Source organism: Embiotoca jacksoni, unplaced genomic scaffold, assembly GCF_022577435.1.
Source record: "Embiotoca jacksoni isolate LCO1_2020_lvr unplaced genomic scaffold, fEmbJac1.0.p SCAF_29, whole genome shotgun sequence".
Taxonomy (NCBI): domain Eukaryota; kingdom Metazoa; phylum Chordata; class Actinopteri; family Embiotocidae; genus Embiotoca; species Embiotoca jacksoni.
Window position 1 is genome coordinate 5,878,214 of NW_027185380.1, and position 21,128 is coordinate 5,899,341.

A 21,128-nucleotide genomic window follows, 5' to 3' on the forward strand; every position below is an offset into this window, starting at 1 on the left:
CCTGCAAAGAAGAATGGGAGAAACTGCCCAAGAATAGGTGTGCTAAGCTTATAGCATCATACTCAAAAAGACTTGAGGCTGTAATTTCTGCCAAAGGTGCTTCAACAAAGTATTGAGCAAAGACTGTGAATACTTATGTACGTGTTATATTTTCGTTCTTTATTTTTAATAGATTTGCAAAAATTTAAAAAAAAAAACTATTTTCACTTTGTCATTATGGGATATTGTGTGTAGAATTTTGAGGAAAAAAATGAATTTAATCCATTTTGGAATAAGGCTGTAACATAACAAAATGTGTAAAAAGTGAAGCGCTGTGAATACTTTCCGGATGCACTGTATGTCCACAAAATCAAAGTACAACAAGTCACGTAGCTGGATGAATTATTGCTTTCAGAACCTTTCGGATTAAAGGTAAAACGTTTTCAAGAAACTCAAGCAAGTTTGTTCCATTGATGTGAATGTCAGGTCGGCTACATTCTATTATGAAGTTAAGGATGGATCGTTTGATGAATAACTGGTCAGTCCCATGAGGTAGTTGACTTGCTCCCATCAAACAAGGGGCTAATGACCCTTAATGACTATTGGTTGGTTGAATTCAACCAGCCCTCCTCTCCATTATAATTGCTCATTAATGGCATTTTCACAAAATTTTAAATAAAAATAAATAATAATAAAAAAACGTTTTGCAGCCGTTGGCTTCATGTAATGTATGTGGACAAGACCCATTTTATTGAATGTTTTTGTTCAAGTAAAATATTAGGCCGCTGCTGAAAGTGATAAGGAATAGTTAAAGGGTCTGATTTTTATACTGAATGTCTTAAAACCTATGCATTTTGGTCATTTTTTTAAAGTTTATTAGCAATATACACGTGTTACTCGTGCCAGTTTGAAGTCAGTGAGAGCCTCCAAGCATAGGTGGAGCAACTGAAGTAAAGTAATGCCTAATTTTCTCAGTAAAATAGGGTACAGCCTTGGTGAAGGAACATGTGCACTGGTTTTTATGGTAATCCAGCAAATCCAAAATAAGACGGCTTTAATGTCAGCAGTTTCATTTCAACCATGGAATTAAGCTACAAAAATACCAAAATGCTCTCATCAAATCCACCACGTCTCTGACCACTCATTCACCTCAGCATCCAGTGCTAAATTGACTGCTGAATTTGTGAACTGCGCAAAGTAAATTTTCTGTCCTGTATCTGATACCATGGCTGCCCTCTGGCAGCCTCTTTTTTAGCCATAAATCTGTGGTTTAATTTTTCTCCAGAATCCTATTGCAGTTTTGTAAATTTTTTTCCAAATTCCTCACTTATCAGCAACTGACCTGTTTCCAGACAAGTTACTAAGGAACTGTCTGTACTGTCATATACCCTGAGAGCCTATTATTTTAATCAGTAACTTCAGAACTTAGATTTTCATGGTGATCCTAGCTTGTCACAGTAGATGTTTTTCTATACATCAAATGGCCAGTGTGAATGGCTTAAATGACCTTGTCAAAAAGTGAATATTCTCATGTATGACTTGATGTTGACACAGCAACTGTATCCATGTTTTTACAGCCCCATAAAGATTTAAGTAAACGATAAAGTCATCCATTCCACAAACCTAAATTAGTTTGCAAAGTGGCAAATTGAGTTATTTTGACATTTTATGAACATTTTCTGTAAGAGGAACTGAAATCATACAATTCAGACACCTTAGAGCAGGGGTGTCAAGCATACGGCCCGTGGGCTGGATCTGGCCCACCAGGGGGTCCAGCTCGGCCCGCCGGATGACTTTGCTAAGTGTGAAAATTACAGAAAGACATAAATTGCATTTCTATGAGAATATGGAGGTTTATGAGTACAAACTTTTTTTTAATCGATAGAGTAATTGCTTCAAAACCAGCGTAAATGCGATTTCTGCTCCGGAGGCAGCAGCGCTCGCTGCTCGCTTTGTGACGCGTTTGACGTCAAATGCGTCACAAAGCGAGGGAATCTGCAGAGGAGAGCCCAGGCAGATAAACAGTGGGCTGATGTCTGAGTTTTTGCTCTTTATGTTTCTAGTTTATTGTAGAAAGACCTTAAAATAGGGTTTATCGTCCAAAAACCTTCACCAATGATTTAAACATAGAGAAATATTGTCGTTATGTATGCGTTATTATGCTATGATTTTACTGGTCTGGCCCACTTGAGATCAAAGTGGGCAGTATGTGGCCCCTTAACTAAAATGAGTTTGACACCCCTGCCTTAGAGCCTTCTTCCATTTGTGTCACATTCTTTTCCATATACTTTTTTTAAGTGCCATAATTGTAAACCATTTCACCGTTCTAAGAACGGTGGGAGGGGTTTCCTCCTTTTTTTGTGTGTCCACACCGGGGGAATTTACAACCTTTGACGTTCCTGTAATTATGCTTTGTGGGATGTTTTTAGCTGCTATACCTCTGCCTGGGCACTCTCCCCCGTTACTATAGGAACTGTTGTGACACACACAGGAGCACAGACAGCCTCCGGGTTTAAAACACAGTAAGCCCTGTAAACTCCAGTAAACTATAATTGTGTGTGCCTCCTACTGTTTTCAAATAATGAGGAATGGCCCAACAACAAATGTGCAGGCTTTATTAAGCCGATAAACATCAGAGGAAATACAGCGTGACTTCGATTCAACAAAGAGAAATATCCAAAGTCGCTCCATTTACTTCCTACTATGCAGTGGTGTGATGCCATTTGAAGCACCGGAGGCTCTTGTGGAGTTTTTCATGTAAAGTGTGATCGTCTGGCTTCAGGCACCACACGTTCTTGCAAATGTTTGACAATAAACGTCTTTTTATGGGGGGGTTTCTTTCTTATAAAACAGACAAAGTTTCTATTGACCCGTAATGCAAAACTGACAATGCAAATAATAGCGCTTCATAACGGGGCTTCAAGTGAATCAGTTAATACATCTTAAATGTAATTCTAAGAAATTTTACCGTTTGCATCGTTGTTTTATTGAACATTACATCCTTGGATAAAAGGTGCACACTGCAGACTAAACTGCAAACATGCTTCCTTGTTACCAGACTTTATTGAGTAAAATCCACACCCTGTGGATAGATAGAAAATAGATTTTCACTCCTTCGTACTGCGTAGCCAGAGCTAAAATCTTGTTAGCAAATACAAATGTGTAGCCATGTGGAAAAATAAGGTACTCCAATAGAAATTGTAACCTGACAAGCAATATGGTTTGATACATTGAACCATCTGAGAAGTTGTTGTTGGAAACTGTTTGAAAACGACAAGGCACTTTCTAAAACTACTTGGGAGTTGATTGGATGGACCATCTGTCTATCGCCCTGATCTTCACAGTTTCAAAGCTTGACAGCCGTGGGTAAAGAAGATCTTCTAAACTCTTCAATCCTGCAGCACGGCGAGATTAACCGACTGCTGCAACTGCTCCTCTGACCTGCCGCAAAGTCGTGGCAAGGGTATTACCTGGTATTGTCCATTACACCTAGCTCTGTTTTCGTCTCCCCACTACCATTCCCAATCACTCCAGACTCCTGCCAAGGACTGAGCCAGCTTCTCTTGGCCAGCTTGTCCATCCGCCGAGTGTTCCTGACAGCCATGCTGCCACCCCAAGATAATACAGTATAAAAAAAAAGGACACTCAACAACACTGACTGGTAGAATATGTATATGTATATACTGTATATATATATATATGTGTAGCATTTCACTGCAGACATCAAAGGACCTGAACCTCCTTTGGAAAAGCAGGCAAATGATAAATAGCATAGTTGTAATAAATAGGAAAAACTATTAACATCACAAAAGCAGTGGCACGTAAACATAACTTATTTTTAAAACAAACAACTTATTGTCGTAAAAACTCTTTTCAACTGCGGTACCCAGCTAGGACATTACACGGTAAACATGTTGCTTAGAACATGAAGATCACTTAAAAGGTTCTATTATTAACAGTTACATAAAAAATGTTAGCCAGCTCCTAAAGGTTTGAGCTATAGCTACGTCAGCCTAAATGAGCTGACGTAAGACTTTGTCCGTGGTGCATTGCCGCTACATAAGTCATTTTTACATGTTACATGTCAGCATGTGAACATGGAGACAGTACGTTTTTAATGTAACGTTAACAACTGAAACTCTAAACTTGAATTCTGTGTACACATCTGGAGCTTCATTTATACCTGTTGTGTACGCACGAAACAGGGCCTGAGATTGGCGTACGTTTTAGAGATGGGGGGAAATTATCGACACAGACGGTGAGCTGATGAATTGAAGCCAGATTGTAGAAATTAAATGTGACAGATAATTTGATACGTGTAACGAAACCTCTCACACATTTAATTTCACTTCATATCACATCTTTTTTTGGACATGGGTCCACTTTATCGTTAACATTTTAACCAGCAGAGTAATTTTTGCTTGTGGCCTATAATTATTCTAGAAGCAACTTTGAACTATGATTGATAGAAGGAAATCTATGTCTCATTTAATTCCGCTCATCATATCATACCTGCTGTCACTCCAACACGTTCCTTTTCACCGCGTTTACATTGCAAAGTAATCATCATCCTTTGTAAAAATCCAAGATAACATCAAACAGCATTAGGTTAAAGAACAGACAGTTTAAACATTTTTTTTCATATTTTACACATGTAGTTTAATGCAATTATTGTGTGTAAAAGTGTTTCCACTGCGCTCTCGGGCGTAATGGAGACATCGTGATGGAACTTCTATCACTGCAGCAGCAACACGTTACCACTCGCTGCATTTTCTTTTGTTTTTGGCTTCAGCTGTGACCACCGAACAAATATGTGCTTCATATCCGGCTACTTCGTCCACAAAAACCTCGAGTTCTGTGTCGGAAAAAATTCCATTTCCGGGTTTTCCTCTCCATTGTTGCCACGATTCACCAAAGAACCACTGATCTACAGGGCTAATTCTATATTCATCAGCCTTTATGATATGCTGTGCATTGACCATTTATGGTTGAATGTGGGCATGTTGAAGGTGGGATATGAGGCAGATCTACGTGCGCACATTTCCACGTGCATTGTGATTTATAAAGGGAACATTGCGTGCAAGTGTGCATGCGCACGGTTTCATAAATCTAAAGGCTTCTGATCTGAATTTTGCGCACGCCATTTTCTGTTTTTGTGCGCACGTACACGTTTACATAAACAATGCTGGCCTTTTAGTATGGGTCCCACACAATGTTTCATAAATGAGGCCCCTGGATTTGCTGTCGTTGAGCTGCTTACATACAGTGCATCCGGAAAGTATTCACAGCGCTTCACTTTTTACACATTTTGTTATATTACAGCCTTATTCCAAAATGGATTAAATTCATTTTTTTCCTCAAAATTCTACACACAATACCCCATAATGACAACATGAAATACATTTTTATGAAATTTTTGCAAATCTGTTAAAAATCAAAAACGAAATATAACACGTACATAAGTATTCACAGCCTTTGCTCAATACTTTGTTGAAGCACCTTTGGCAGAAATTACAGCCTCAAGTCTTTTTGAGTATGATGCTATAAGCTTGGCACACCTATTCTTGGGCAGTTTCTCCCATTCTTCTTTGCAGGACCTCTCAAGCTCCATCAGGTTGGATGGGGAGCGTCGGTGCACAGCCATTTTCAGATCTCTCCAGAGATGTTCAATCGGGTTCAAGTCTGGACTCTGCCTGGGCCTCTCAAAGACATTCACAGAGTTGTCCCGAAGCCATTCCTTTGTTATCTTGGCTGTGTGCTTCAGATCGTTGTCCTGTTGGAAGATGAACCTTCACCCCAGTCTGAGGTCCAGAGCGCTCTGGAGAAGGTTTTCATCAAGGATGTATCTGTACATTGCTGCATTCATCTTTCCCTCCATCCTGACTAGTCTCCCAGTTCCTGCCGCTGAAAAACATCCCCACAGCATGATGCTGCCACCACCACGCTTCACCGTAGAGATGGTATTGGCCAGGTGATGAGCGGTGCCTGGTTTCCTCCAAACATGACGCTTGGCATTCAGGCCAAAGAGTTCAATCTTTGTTTCATCAGACCAGAGAATTTAGTTTCTCATGGTCTGACAGTCCTTCAGGTGCCTTTTGGTAAGCTCCAGGTGGGCTGTCATGTGCCTTTTACTGAGGAGTGGTTTCCGTCTGGCCACTCTACCATACAGGCGGCACGGTGGTGCAGTGGTTAGCACTGTCGCCTCACAGCAAAAAGGTTCTGGGTTCGAATCCGGTCCTGGGCCTTTCTGTGTGGAGTTTGCATGTTCTCCCTGTGCTTGCGTGGGTTCTCTCCGGGTTCTCCGGCTTCCTCCCATCATCCAAAAACATGCACCTCAGGACTGTGCTGACAGGTCATCATTGTAAATGAGAATTGGTTCTCAATTGATATTACCTGGTTAAATAAAGGTCAAATAAAAAGGCCTGCTTGGTGGAGTGCTGCAGAGATGGTTGTCCTTCTGGAAGGTTCTCCTCTCTTCACAGAGCAACGTTGGAGCTCTGTCAGAGTGACCATCGGGTTCTTGGTCACCTCCCTGACTAAGGCCCTTCTCCCCCGATCGCTCAGTTTGGCCGGGTGGCCAACTCTTAGAAGAGTCCTGGTGGTTCCAAACTTCTTCCATTTACGGATGATGGAGGCCACTGTGCTCATTGGGACCTTCAATGCTGCAGAAATTGTTCTGTACCCTTCCCCAGATCTGTGCCTCAATACAATCCTGTCTCGGAGGTCTACAGACAATTCTTTGGACTTCGTGTCTTGGTTTGTGCTCTGACATGCACTGTCAACTGTGGGACCTTATATAGACGGTGTGTGTCTTTCCAAATCATGTCCAATCAACTGAATTTACCACAGGTGGACTCCAATCAAGTTGTAGAAACATCTCAAGGATGATCAGTGGAAACAGGATGCACCTGAGCTCAATTTTGAGTGTAATGGCAAAGGCTGTGAATACTTATGTACATGTGATTTGTTCGTTTTTGATTTTTAATAGATTTGCAAAAATTTCAAATTTTATTTCAAGTTGTCATTATGGGGTGTTGTGTGTATAATTTTGAGGGAAAAAATTAATTTAATCCATTTTGGAATAAGGCTGTAATATAACAGCACTAACAGGCATGAAGGATAATATGCTTTACTACAGTACGTATATGCTTTTTCAGTCTTAAAAGGCAAGAATAATGACATATAATAGGCCACTGTAGGTCAGAAAATGACATTCGGGCAACTGAGATGCACCCCCTGGCTCTTACACTTACTACACAGACCACTCACCCCATAAAAATCTGTTGATTAAATCTGCGATGATTAAACCAGAGGTGATACAATGTTCCCTTGCTCTCACTCAGGCTGTACCATGCAACCTTTATACCATAATACCTTGAGCAAAGATGGGCGAGATGATTAGGAAGGTGTTAGTGGGCTGTTATTGTTACACCTCATTCTCCCTTTCCGACTGCCTTATTATTTCCTTCTTTTTTCAGCAAACAAATTGTTACTGAGTGCTGGCCAAGGTGGCATAATGATCTTTCAGTTGATTTGCTTTAAAATATTCATTAAAATGTGGAAAAAGTGAAGCGCTGTGAATACTTTCCGAATGCACTGTAAGTGTGAAGTGTTTTCCTACTTTCGTCCAAGATGCCCTGTAAAATCTTTTATAAAAGGCCTTTTGGTTGTCTATAACTTGTTGCTGATCATCTGACAGTACCAAACAAAGAATATCTCCATACAACATAAAAAAAAAATTAAAAAAAATGTTTTTACACAAGTCGCAACAGACCTGTTGCTGCAGGCCAATGCCATTTCACATATTAACTTCTGGTACTTGTTTTTCTGTTATCAAAGATACCACAGAAGACGAATTTAGAATTTTAGTCCTGACTTGCTACCAAAGTATTAATTCTTGTGACACCCTCAACAGGATGTGTCTGATCCATTCTAACTGTATTTGGTTAAGGATAAGATCCACAAAGATAACTGAAAGCTACTCAACTTAAACCAAAGCTGGCAAAGCATGGCAAATTTTCACCAGAAGTGACAAAATATGTTTCTTTATGAATTTGGGGAAAGCATTCATTTTAGCCATGAGAATAGTGCGCCAGCATTGCAGACCATTCATTTCCTTGATGAACGAGGAGACGTGACGGATTTGGATATACGTGTCTATCTGTTTACAATTTGCTGCTCTCATATGTGTGTTCAGGAAAGGCAACGTTTACCTTCACCCCTCCTGTCTCTGTCTCTGTCTCTGAGGACGGAGCCAGATGTAAACACCACAAATCCACAACTGGCGTCTAAATGCTGGTTCTCTGTTAGGATCAGTTTAAGCCTATTTTCATGTGCAAAACAATCTGTTTGCTATTTGATTTCCTTTGTCATTCTCTTACAGCTTTGCAACAGACGTGTACATTTTTTGCTACAGTGAGACATCACCGATCAGGGTGGGGATGTACACTGTTATGTCTGACTTGCTAAATTAAGTTGTAGCGGCGCCTGCGCCTTGATCTGGTCCGTGTTTGCTCTCAGATAAGCTAAATACGTGTTTTGCGTGCAACGATAACAATTGAAAACATTCTGCACGGTAGCAAATAAACAACACATTACTAATGAACTTGTAGGGTGACTTGGATCAGGCTTCCCTTGGAGATTGAATGGTACAAGGATAGACTGATGTGCAGCTATAAGGAAATATATGGTTGAATGTTAGATTGATCAGCAGGTTTCAGTCTTAAGATGTAAGAAACTTTATAGTTACTGCACTGGAAGGAAAATATTCCTGACCTTCTGCAGTGAATGCTCGAAGAAGTACTGCATACAGGAATCTCTTTATTAGAAAGTCATAAAGCACTCCTCATTAAAACTCAAGTGTCCAGTAACACTTGGAGTCTGATGAAAGCTGGTCCCGCAAGACTTTGTTTAATGTTTTTATTTACTGAGAAGACAATAGTAGCACTCAGCTTATTAAGCATTGAATAGTCTTCCTTGCTGCTATTTAGGTTGTGGAATATGTGTTCATTCAAATTTGAGTTGTGCTGAACCACAGCATACTGCATACTGAACATTTTCTGATTTCTGTTATAGAAGTTTCTGTCATAGAAGTACACAGATGAGCCAAAACATTGTCAAATGCCAAGGTCTGAGATTTATTAGAGGAAAGGTGAACAGTCACTTCTTGTAGTCAACTTGATGGATCCAGGAAAAAGGGTTGTGCATCTCCTAAATGCTCCCTCCCAAAACGTGTTACAGTTGGGCTTTTGACCTTTTGAGTGCTGAACCATAACTACACTGCACTGTCTCGGCCTCATAGCCACAGTTTGTCTATCATATCATGTATTATATGTTCTGGTTGGATGTCCTTTTACTCTGCCTTCCTCAGGAATTGCCCCATAGGGATAGATAATGACTTTTGAAAATGAGGCAGATTTCAGGAGGCACATCATTGTGGAATTAGTGATATTTAACTAAATTGAACATTTACTTTAAATTGTGGTATTGCAACAGCTTATTTTGGCAGTTTGTCTATGCTAGGGTTGGGCATCATCCAATGATGTGATGATGGCTGACAGATTTAAGATGGAATCCCGGCACCGTTTAATCCCCAGTGATAAGTAGCGGTAGAAAACACGTTTGCCAGGTTTTCAGCAATATGCTGTCCTGATATTACTTTGGTCTGTAAAACATCACTCTTTATTTCCTAGTTGAGTATGTTATGACTGGTGACCATTTCTTATGATTTAACTGTAAGTGCTTCGAATAGATTTGTAGTAAGAGATTCAACATGTTAAGGGAGTACTCATCTGACTTGCAATATTGTCATACAGTATTACAGTTTTACTGAGTTCATCAAGCCCACCAACTAGAGACGAGAGTACTCGGCTGAAACGGGTATCCGTTACGGATAGTGTACTTTTGACAAGTATGAGTATTATCCGAGTAATTGTCTCGATATCTGCACAGATGAAGGCTTCTAACAGGACACGACCTGCGTGCACACGGCTACACACAGATCCCCCCCGCCTTCCCTGCACACGGACTGTTTCAGACACAGATGCTGAGACACGCTCTGTTGGTCTCCAGCGTCTGCAGGAATTAACAACGACCTGCGACTCGTCTGGTTAATTACTGGCATCGGCTCAATTCCAGCAGGTTTGCATAAAATATATTTAGCCCAATTGCTCAGAGTACTTTGCTCTTACCGGACAAGTCCCAAGCTCGTGACTCTGCCTCTCTCAGGTTATTTTCCTTTTTTTCCATTGGCTTGCTCCTGCCTCGTTCAGATATCATCACTCAGCTGACCACTTTCAGTGAGAATATAGTGTAAGGCTGAATGCATATTTCAATGTGGACTGTGCATAAATCACCCAGCTTCCCACTGTCAGTTTTTTTTAATAAAACCAAGATAACGATCACCACCCCCAAAACACACACACACACACACACACACACACACACACACACAGAGACAGACAGACAGACACCCACATTATTTGCTGAACAATATAAAAAAGTAAAGTATATTAACATCAAATTTTTTTCATATGACTACCCTGACATTTCTTTTCACTATAGCCCAACAATAACAATAAATATAGAATTGTTTTATTGAAAAAGAAAAATAGTTCTCACTCTTTTGATCAAAAACATTACCCCTAAGCTTCATTCTGGGGCTGTTCTGTAAATAGTTTTCTTATAAATAATACATTTTGCAATTTCTGATCATCATATCAATCTTAAATATAGAACTTCTCGTTACTTCCCACCCACCTCCAGTCTAAGCACAGCCCATTTTCAGATGAAGCCCCGTGCCACCCGAGTATGGTTATGGATACAGACAATTTAGTTGGTTTAACAGATAAAGTTACAGATAATGATGTACTCGCTCGTCTCTACCTCCAACATCGAGTCTCCACTGACGCCAGCTTACAAGACACACTCCCAGAGAAGTGCAGCACTGCTGTAGAGACCATGATTAAATGCCACATACCTGCAAATGTTATTTCTGTGCAGTTATTTCTCAGGGATAATAATAATCAAGCAGATATTTCATAGAGTTTTTATGGACACATGACAGAATTAGAGGTTTGTACTGAGAAAACGGTACATGTTTTGATCATTTTGACATTACTGTCTGTGTTATGCAATTTCAGGAATTTTAGAAAAAACAAGGATCCAATCAGATTAATAATGGCTAAATTTTTTTTTTTTTTTTTTTTTAAATCAATAACAACAACAAAAAAGAATGAAACGTGACCATTACATTTTTTCCATAAATCATCAAAACACCTCAGCTACATGTCAGTGCTGCATAATGATGATTGGTGAACCAGAATTTTTAACAAGTGCAGTGCCATAAGCAAGGCTTTCCAGAGTTTTATAAGTAACTCCACATTCTGCAAGTGAGAGCACTCCCTCCACGTCATCATGTCTTACAGTAAACTCTGCGCGCAGCAATACGCTACGTCAGACAAGGAGACGTGGTCACTGTGACCATGAGAGGGCTATATATAGTACATCTGGATTGGATATGGATGTGTTGGAGTCAGGCAGCTAGAATTGCACTCACCAGTAAAAATAAGGAAAAGAGAGTTTAACACTTGAAACTGAAAGTCAGTTGAGTTTTAAGACGTCCTGAAGTGTTTTCGGTTCAAAACAGATATGCAAACAGATCTTTATCCGTCCTATAAATTTCATTATGATTTACTACTACTTTTTTTTTTTTATTAAGGCAGTTTATCTAGTTTTCAACATATGAATGAAAATGCAATTTCTTTCTGTTTATTTTTGTATTGATGTAGTTGTATTATGGTGTACTAATTATGTTGGGGTGGAAATGTTCAGGATCAATTGTGTTTATTTTCCTACCAAGCGAAAACATTTGAATTTCTTTTACTTTCAGGAAAGAAATACATTTTCTTAACGATTATTGATGTATATGGTGAATTTGCGAAGGAGATTTATGAAAACACATTTTGTGCTTAATAATTAACTAATGTGACTTTACAAAAAACAACAAAACCGGGCTAGCTGGAGTATAGATAAAAAAAAACGATGTATCCCCATGTGTATTGTCACGTATACAGTCTTGTATATAGATGATTCACAGCATGCTCTTGGGGCTCTGATGGTAAACTATTGTTTATGGAGATTGCAGCTTGAGATAGATGAATGATTCATAGCTGCAAGTGCCATAAATCTCATGTTATTAAATCAAACCTAACTGTACTAGTTCAGGCTTTGAACCATTTTTATTTCTGTGCTTTTTTTTATTGTTCTTATGAGTGCCATCAGAATGCAGCTACTGTAAATATAAGTCAATATGTGGTACCTAAAGTTGAAGGGGAGTTTAACTTGTTTAAAATATGTAGGAATACATTGTGGATCGGCATTTTTTTATTTTTATTTTGGATGCTTGAGCACCAAATAAAGTAATGTGTAGTGTGATAGGTCATATTTTAGCCTTTGTGGGGAATTCAAGATATGATCCTCCTGAGATCAGACTTTGAAGCATGAATCCTCACAGTTTTCTTACAATTGCTCTTGCTGAATATAGCTCTGGTTTGGTATAATGACAGATTGCAGTGTTGCTCTGAGGGGAGAGTGATTGTGCAACTGGCGTCACCGTCCCCCACAGTGATCTGCACATTGATGTAAAAAAACCGCTGTCCCTCTTTTCTCAGCTGCCATTGTTCTTTGTGTTGCCTTTCATCACCATTTGAGTAGCACTTCTTCACAAGGAAAGGTTGGAGGTCCTGGCGACTTCTGAAAACTGTACCTGTTACTTCAAAGTGTCTCCTTATCATGTTCACATTCATTAAGATGAAACATCTGAATAACTACAACAGCTCAAAGAGGGACCACATGGGACCATTTCAGTACTTTGTATATGTTGTCTTGGTTCCAGACCTCTGATTCTATAGATTTTATAGACTCCACTTGTAACTTATATAGAAACATATTATTGCCCACGTATTGTAACGAGTGCTTACTGAAATTGATGACACTACACAAATTTAGTTGCGTTACAGTTTCTGATCCCAGTACTGTGTTATTACCTTAACATTTGAAGTGGTTGGCTTGTTTGCTTTGTTACCAGTAGATAGATGGGAGATCTGATATCAATTTTGGACCCTGCGCAATCAGTGGATAGACTGGTCTGTGGTGTAACTTTGTACAGGGTCTGTCAGTGGGGAAAACATGGCTTACTTCCGCCAAAAGGTTAGTATATCGCTTTCAAACTTGTATTACTTACAAGTCTTGTTCGTGGACTAACTAGTTTTGATACTCCTGCATTCAGGAATCACCTCCCTTTGTTCAACGATAAGTGAATATGTAAAGCCGCAAATGTTGTGTTGAAGGTTGTTCTCCCTCTAAGCTGTGTTTTCTACCCCCAACCCAGTCCTCTTTTTCTAATGCCGAACCTCAATCAAACCTTTATCCCAACCCCAGCTAGTCGTCTCATACTTAACCTGACCAAACCACTCACAACAACTTGAAAGGCAAGCAGTGCTCTGACCAAAAGAGTGCTAAGCTTGCTTATCATGGACAGTAAATGCCTTCAGCAGCAAATCGTACACACTAAGGGCCTGATTTACTAAGATCTCAAATAAAGGGTACTAAATTGTGTGTTTTTTCCAAAAGTTTGCACATTTATTTTGCACCCGTTTTGTGGGTGATTTACAAAGAGTATTTGCGTCATTGAAATCAGGTGCAAATTGCTGTATTTAAATGAGTGGTTTGCGTGTGTTAAAGTGATTCCAGCAATGGAAAACAGCGACCGCAAAAGGAAATCTGATCCCATTAAAATGAAGAAATATAAAAATAACAAGAACAAAACGCTGTATAGGAGATTATCAGTAAGGAAGTCGATGCTGTGGGAAAAACAAAAAGGCAAAAAAAGCGGCTTAATAATAAAACGTTGGCAATAAAAGAGGAGGGACGGTGGATGAGATCCTCTGACAAACACCGATCAGGAGGTCCAGCTCTTTCTGTGACTTTTCATTCAGTGCCTCGCGACTGCTCGTGAACCTTAAGAAGCTACCTGTGAATTCTGCGGGACACATTCAGGACCTGTGACAGCACACCTGGATAACGGGACTGGGTGGGATATCCAAGCAGCAATAAACAGAGGCAGGAAAATGCTGAGTCGTAAAATGTTTTCTTAATTGCTGGTATTTCGTGGCTCCTCCTCCTTGTTGACTGTCAATCATCATTCAGTTTATTCAATAACTCAGAAATGTCATCACTGGACAAACGATATGTCTGAATAATTTTGTGTCTGTTTGTTTAAACGGGTGGAAAATCACGTTCTTTACATATTCTTTGTTTCCCTGCGTCTCCTTCAGACCACAATAAGAGCAGCCCTCTCTCATGATGTTCACCTGATTAATACGTGCCTTTTAGTTGTACTAAAACACACAACAATCACTTCTCCTATTTCTACTTCCAGGTTTAGTAAATATCATTGCGGGTGCTAAATTGTTCTATTTGCATATTCCCTCCCAGTATTTTGCACCTTCAATCAGAAACGCCCAATATTACAAATGCATTCAGGCAAACACGCAAAAAACGTGTGTTAAATTATACATTTGAAAGACGCAATCCTCGCTGCACGTCATTAGTAGATCAACTTGGACATTTTTTTGCGGGTGATGTGAAGTTTGCATGTGATTTTATACACGCAAACCTTTCGTAAATCAATGAAAAAAGTCAAGGAATTACACATCCACACTTTTTATATCACACGATGCTATTTCAAGATTGTACCTCTCTGTGAGCCAGCCAAGACATTGAAAAAAAATCTGCATCGAGGGACATAATTCAACAATTTGTGGTCAGTCTTCTAAAAATGGAAAGTCCACAGACAAAAGGGCCTGGCCAGTGTTTTCCACATAGTTCCAACAGGTGCTGGAAAACTGTCTGGATGCATTTAAAAAAAAAAAAAAAAAAAAAAAAAAAAAAAAAGACAAAAGACTCAAGATTATTGCCTCTCTGCAGAGATTCTGCACAGCTGCCTCTTTTATTATATACAGAGATTGATGCTAATTTCTATGTTGAGAAAATGGATGAATGCATTTTCTTTTATACATATATAATTTGCTAGCCTTTATCTTCCCTGCTGAGTAACGACGGGATACCAAAAATGAATGTACTTCTTAGATTCTCCCCCCTCATCATTTTTTGGTGTGGCTGTTTGTGAAACGCTTTCGTGCTCAGCCCTAATTTGCACTGCAACTGTTGATTTTTGTGTCCCGCTTTGATGTGTGATAGAGATTGAGCTGCTGCCGGCCGTGGTTCTCTCTGCTGCCGGTCGTGGTTCTCTCTGTGACGCTGGGCAACTCTCCAGCTGTCCAAGCCCGGCGCCTGGCCTGCACGGCGTGGTGCCCAGCCACAAGCCTGCGGGCCCTCAGGGCACTTCAGTCCTACATTCACAGCCAGAGCCTGCAAAGGCACATTTTAGTCTGTCACTCACACACTATAGTATCCTGGAACTGGTGCTGCAGCAACGTTTTGAATATGCTGTTTCCTGCAGAACTTTTCTGCGCCATTGTATAAGCCTGGCCTCTTCACTCTCAGTCTTAGGCCACACAGAGGGCTACATAGATAAAAGATGACAGGGCAGATGTCATGCAAATAAGAAGTTGTATTTGTGGAGATTACACTGTGGCATCACGGCTGTAGTCAAACCAAGTGAAGCTGATTTCAACGTTACCGGACAGTTTCAAAGATCCAGCACAAGTACTTCTTGGTAGGCCCATTGTTCATAGATGTTGGTTAGTGAAGATACGATGAATTGTAGATGGAGTATTGGTCTCCAGCAGCAACAGATCCGTCTTTACCACCTACTGCCAAATTAGTAGCCATAGCTGTGTGGTAAATTCCAATCCCAGAGTTCAATTCAATTGCTATTATGCATCTGCGCAGGCATAGTATATGATCAAATATAACACGAGGATGGTGGCGAGATCAAACTTTGTTTACCTTCTCATGTACATAACTGCGACATGGGATTTTGGTAGCAGAAGAGCCCACTTCCCCCCCTGCCGCTCCCCTCCCTGGCTGTGGGTAATGAAGCAGGACAGCGCTTTCAACTGTGGGGTCCCAGAGGCGGAATGGCCTTTAAACTTGGGGTCGTCTCGACCGGCTATTTCTGTTTATTTGAAGATCTAATGATCTGTGGGAACAATTAAAACTTCAAAAGAAATGTGTTCAAAGATGTTTACATGTGGAACATTTTCAGAGTTGTGGGTTTTGGTGCTCCTGATGGGAAACTCAGCCTTTGCTTGTTTGTGTTTGTCGCCATCTTTTGGTTAAAACCCTCTACTGCTTTCTATACAACCTACAGGAGCTTTTTTTTTCCTTCTTCAGTGTAGTTTGGTGTTCTACCACTGAAGGGCAGCATGTCCAATCTTTTTCCTCACATGACCGGACTCTTAAGTGAGCTTCTTCAATCCGTTATTCAGGCTCACACACAAGACCTTAGTGTCTGTTTCTTTTCTTTTTTTTTTTTTCATTATCACTATACTGTTTATTTCTATTATGCCTATATGGGCAGATGCAAAATGAGTGGTCAGTCAAATCATATCGACAAGAAATGTGGGTGAAAAGAGCATGGGCATGGCTTAAAGCAAAGGTTTAACTGGATGGGAGTTAAACTTTGGACGCGAAGGGCTTTTAGGGCGTATTTTCTGCCATCACTTCGCGAGTGCACTTTACAGGATTTGTTACTCAAACTGGATTGTATTTTATGTTTCCACACACCCCTAGTAATGCTGCTTTGTCTTACTATTTCGAACACACCATGCCTTTTCAGTTGTCATCTGTAGTGCTCATGAGGGGATAAACCGATTTCATTGTTGTGACCTTTCCTCTTTTTTAACACCTTCAATAAAACACCTTCTGCTTTTAGGTCCATGACTAGAAATCCTCCAAGAAGAAAGTAGCCACACTGCCAGTTTGTTGATCTCTTATTTTAACACTTTTCTAATGTGGTGTTGAATTGGTGGGTTCTAGCTTTAGAATTTTATTTTAGGGTTGCTACGAATCAATGTGGCCCAGAGTGCAATTTTAAATTTTTTAAAAGTACAACTTCATTGAGCTTTTTGCTGTTCACACTTATAGGAAAAAAGGACAGAAACAGAATTAGGTTTGCGCCTCAGTGTAAACACTGTCTGTGTCAGTCTTAGGGCTCAGTGATGTTTCTGAGAGGCCGCCACTCTCTGCCAAGGTAAATACCTTCGCTCATGAACACACACCACTCATCCACACCCTGTTTTCCTAAGCCCTCTTTTCTCCTGCTTGCGAAAGGCGAAACACCACTTCTCACTTATTAGTTAACTCCTTCAGCTCAAGAGCAAATACCATGTGTAGGTCACCTCATTTTTTTAAGTCCCATGGTTGAAATCAAACTTTGTTCTGCGCTTCATATTATAATATAATTCCATTTAAAAGTAAATACTTTGCAAAACTCAAGGGTAACGTTTTTCTATGTAACCCATCAGATGACAAAGACAGTTTGATTTCTTGCCATTACAAACCTTTTGTATACCATTTTTATCACATTTCCTCACATTACCACACTAAATTGAACTATTTTGTAACTTGGTGTTCATGCATGGCCATACTGTACCATTCTGGTGACTAAGCATATTCCTGAATCAGTGATGGTTTATTTAGGGGTTCTCTGTGAATAAAGCATTTAGAGAACGTTAGGGCAAGATTTCTTTTCAGTGACTGAAAATAGTATCTGTATAGCAGGCAGACAGCTATAAAAATTAGCTGGGAATCTTCAAAAAAGAGTAAACACATTGATGGTGCCTCAGAAGAGGGAAATGTGCTCCTGATTTCTCCTTTACTTGTGTGAATACAAATGTGCAAAATGAAGCAAAACAAAGTTTACCTTTGTTGTTGTACACAGAATCCTATTTAGGTAGTTTTGAGTCTTTTTTTTATACATGCACAAAAAACAGTTTTGAGAGCAAATACCTTGCAATTCAATCAAAAGTAAAATTTATAAGTAAATATAGCCTGAAGCGGCAATTGGGGGGCTTTCGAGCCCTTTTGCAATCAACAGAAGCAAGCAGCTCATTTTGCTATAGCTGAAGCCGCAAGTAGTGAAGAGCTGGTCAGAGATAAATATCTGCCAAGTTTTCAAATTTTTCACTTTTTGAATGTTAATTATAGCACTAATATTTGGCCAGCCAACTATAATCATGTATCTTGGGAAGCAGTAGTACAGTAATTTTACCAAGTTTCATGCCTCGAGCTTGTGTAAGAGAAAATTCAGCGAAGGCATAAGATCAAGCACAGTAATGAATAGGCCGTGACCTAATGTCCTAATCAAATGTCTGTTTAAAGTTAAAACAGACAGATTTTTACACTTTATTTATATAGCGACAATTTATAAAGCAACAGGTTATTTTAAGGCACTTAACACAGCAAAGTCCTTACAGCAGAACTTTACAACATTTCGAGGGCAGATCAATAATTTCCGAGACTACTGCTCGTGCGTGCACGGAGAACAGCACCATGACGTGCACAGAACAGGAGAAAGGTATAACCCTAATAACTAACTGGCGCAAATTTTGTGGCTTGATCATCATCAGTTCCTGAGTAACACACGTTTTTGTGAGCAGTGGACCGGGTGGGTCGGCGATGTTTTACACACCTGAAACTTTAGCAGAGAACGAACATCAAAGTTTGTGAAAAAGTTCTTGGGAACCAGAGAGAAGTCAAAGGGAGCCAAATCCAGTTAGTAGGAGTGGTGAGGAGCTACAATTGTGTTGTCGTGGGCCAGAAACATTAGCGTTTTCATTGCGCTTTGAGCGGGCGCACTTGTCATGTTGGAGAACCAGTGCCATCGCCACAGTTTAGGTTATTTGAGCTCAACTTTTTTTACTCAGATGCCTCAGAACATCACAGCAGAGCTCCGTGGTTTCACTCTGACCCTCCTGGGATGAATTCACGGCACACAGCCCCGCGAATTTCAAAGAAAACCCACCTGCTGCATGCCTGACCTGATGCGCTTTGTTTCAGTTTTGGACAGGGACGTTCTGCCCCTCGGAAACGTGAATGAAAAACAAATCACATCCTTCTGATGATGTCTGGTATAATGTCAGGTATTTTGGTGAAGTTTAAGCAAACATTTGGCAATGTAAAAAATCTTGTGTATACAGTACAAAAAAATAGTGATACATTGAATATCTCTGTAAAGAAGGCCTGTAATGATTTTGGGAGCATTTAAATGAAGGAAATATACATCTTAATTCCTTTTTTAAAAATAGAGAGTGATGGGCTTCTGAATTGGCAACGGTTTGCAGCGAGCCAAACTCAGCTCAGTAGGATGTACGGGAGATTTATTTGGATTTTCTGAAGTTTGGTATGTGAAATGTGAATCTCCTGTGATAAACCACGCCCACTTTAATCTATCATTATCATCATAACTAACAGGTCTAGTCTTGGTTAGTCACTATTACCATCATACTGCTACCATTATACAGTACATACTGTTGCTCTTAGTGTCATTATTACTTAGTGTCTTAGTATACTTAGTGTCAAAAAAAAAAAATGTCCCCTCGGGGATTAATAAAGTAAATACCTACCTACCTACCATTATGCAGATACATATGTTAATATATATCTGACCAGGTAAGTGATATTCCCCACATACACCACTGTCTCTGACTATCCTGCCAAACAAATGGAGCCAATATCAATCATACAAATACCCGAAATCAGGTTTGACTGCAATTCAAGATATATTCAATATTTGACTCAAAAAATATTCATCAAAATTGCCGAATTGTCTTTTTTTTGGCAAACTGCAAATCGTTGGATTACATCAAACAATCCCTAAATTCTTTGATGACCTTTGAGTGAGGTGTTTCACAAGGGGAATTGTCTCAGCGTAACCAACTACGAAAGCACCGATGACACCACATTCGTCTGTTAAAGACAGGTTGAGCCGTGCTTGAGCTACGCCCTCATCATATCATCACAGGCTAGGCGCACTACCCCTCTCAACTCATTCCAAGCAGGTTTCTCTCTGTGCCTATGCAAGGAGGTAAATGTTGGTAAAACACCCCACTCTATTATCAAAGAACCAGTGTTTATGTTAAGTGGCGCAACGTTCTATTTCTAACTTCACTCGGTGTTTCACTAAGTTTAGTCCCAGATTGCAGTCGTTCCCCCTGAAGCCGTGAAACTACATCAACCCAGGACAAGGTCTATTAGGTCTGACTTGATGCACCTGCATCCAGCACTGCATGAGCCAGTGATGGCTATGCAATGTCAAGCCTGTAGGAGCACACAAATGTGTGCGTGGCCTAACTTGCTGCTGTACAAATATCCTCAACTCACATTCCGCTGAACAGGGCCCATGGTGTGGCCATGCTACTCGTAGAATGGGCTCTGAACCCCTGAGGAGGCTGAGAGCCCTTACACCAGGGGTGTCAAACTCATTTTAGTTAAGGGGCCACATACTGCCCACTTCGATCTCAAGTGGGCCAGACCAGTAAAATCATAGCATAATAACGTATACATAACGACAATATTTCTCTATGTTTAAATCATTGGTGAAGGTTTTTGGATGATAAACCCTATTTTAAGGTCTTTCTACAATAAACTAGAAACATAAAGAGCAAAAACTCAGACATCAGCCCACTGTTTATCTGCCAGGGCTCTCCTCTGCAGATTCCCTCACTTTGTGACGCGTTTGACGTCACAAAGCGAGCAGCGAGCGCTGCTGCCTGTGGCAACGAGCGCTTCTGCCTCCGGAGCAGACATCGCATTTACGCTGTTTTTGAAGCAAGGATGCCGGATGCGGCCCGCGGGCCGTATGTTTGACACCCCTGCCTTACACCTTTCAGCCAGAGATATGGCCAACACAATACAGTGTGCAAGCTGAAATCTCTGCCAAATAAAACCTAAATTGTGGAAAAAAGCCTTCCTCATGTCCAGTAATTCCTGTAGAAAACAGAGCACATCTACCTCAGAACAGTCAACAAGAATAATATTCCTCACATCACACCATTCTTCAAACACCCACCATTTGCCACGGGTGGAGGACACTCTTGCATTGTGGAAGGTGTCACTGACCTCTGGGGGCAGACCGGCAGCATTCAAATTCCACCTTTCGTCCCTTTTACTCATTACATAGC

General features: G+C 40.2%; 1 protein-coding gene across 2 annotated transcripts in view; it reads left to right on the forward strand.

Annotated features, from left to right (window-relative positions):
• The window catches only part of nt5dc1 (5'-nucleotidase domain containing 1), a 112,971-nt gene that overhangs the window by 32,839 nt on the left and 59,004 nt on the right, over positions 1-21,128 (forward strand). The window lies entirely within an intron of this gene.